This window comes from Papaver somniferum, unplaced genomic scaffold (genome assembly GCF_003573695.1).
Source record: "Papaver somniferum cultivar HN1 unplaced genomic scaffold, ASM357369v1 unplaced-scaffold_19323, whole genome shotgun sequence".
Taxonomy (NCBI): domain Eukaryota; kingdom Viridiplantae; phylum Streptophyta; class Magnoliopsida; order Ranunculales; family Papaveraceae; genus Papaver; species Papaver somniferum.
The window spans coordinates 1-1356 of record NW_020629179.1 but is presented as its reverse complement, the minus strand read 5'-3'; the positions used below and the strand labels follow the sequence as shown (position 1 = coordinate 1356).

Below are 1356 nucleotides of genomic sequence, written 5' to 3'. Positions count from 1 at the left end.
TTTTTTTTTTTTTTAATTTTCTTACACGTAATATTTAATAACTTTCAAACAGTGTCATTAGAAATTAGATACTAGTAATAGTACATGATTATTTTCATTTTTTTACTACAGCTATGGCTTTTGGTCTTCCATTTTTGAACCCATATTTAGAGAGTGGCGTTTCATTTCATCAGGGAGTCAATTTTGCCGTAGCCGGAAGTACAACACTTCCTCCCTCATTTTTCAGGGAGAGGAACATTCATGCCCCTTCTACTGATAGTCATCTTAATGTGCAATTGGATTGGTTTCACAAACATCTCAATTCCTCTTGCCATACACTTACTGGTAAAACCCAAGGAAACTCTCTTTTAGCTTAATTCAAAATTTCTTGTTATATAAAATAATGTATTTTGTACTTTTTATTCTTGTTATATACTAAAATTTCTTGTTCAAAAACAATTTGTAGAGTGTTGAAACAAGCTTCAACATTCTCTTGTATTCATGGGAGAGATCGGTGGGTGACTACAATTATACATTCTTCCAAAATAAACCCATGGAAGAAATCCACACTTACGTCCCCCATGTTGTCGGAGCTATAACCCACGGCGTTAGGGTAAGTCCATTTGATCAATCTTATGTCTAAATTTATCTTAGTTTCTAACTACGTGGATATGCAATTGTATATATTAGTAGTTAAAAAACAACATGTTTTTGCGCTTGAGCAGGAAGTCATCAGAGCTGGAGCTAGACACATAATTGTTCCTGGTAATTTCCCATTAAGATGCATATCGATATATCTCTCTTCATTCCATAGCCAAAATAGAAGATCATATGACGATATGGGATGCTTATCGGTTTAAATGAGTTTGCGAAGTATCACAATTAGAGCTGGCAATCCGAGCCAAAACCCGCGGGTTGGCCCGTCCCGTCCCGTGAAAACCCGCACCCGTCCCGGATCGTAACTAAACAAGACGGGCGCGGGTTGTATAATTAGTGGCTTGTGAAGAAACGGGTTGGCCCGTCCCGTCCCGTGAAACCCGCGGGTAACCCGGCTCAGTTCACTAGGCCGCGTGTCACACAAACACAATGACACGAAAACCACTAAAAACGAAAACCCTCTTCACCAGAAAAAGAAAACAAAAACTCTCTAACCCTGCAACTCAGAAGCAATCTCTCGATCTCTAAATCTCTCAAAAGATAACCCATAATCAGAAAACCCTAACTCAGAAGCAATCTCTCAATCTATTCAGCAGAAACTCAAAGGATTAATCTCTCGAACTCAATCAGATCTCACCAAGGGGTAAGAATCTCTCATACTCTCAAATCTTAAGAATAATTTCTGTTCCAGTTTTCTGTTTTAGGGATTGTATAATTTTG

General features: G+C 38.1%; 1 pseudogene; it reads left to right on the top strand.

Annotated features, from left to right (window-relative positions):
• The first annotated feature begins 113 nt into the window (after positions 1-113).
• Positions 114-865, top strand: LOC113339191 (annotated as a pseudogene).
• The last annotated feature ends 491 nt before the right edge of the window (positions 866-1356 follow it).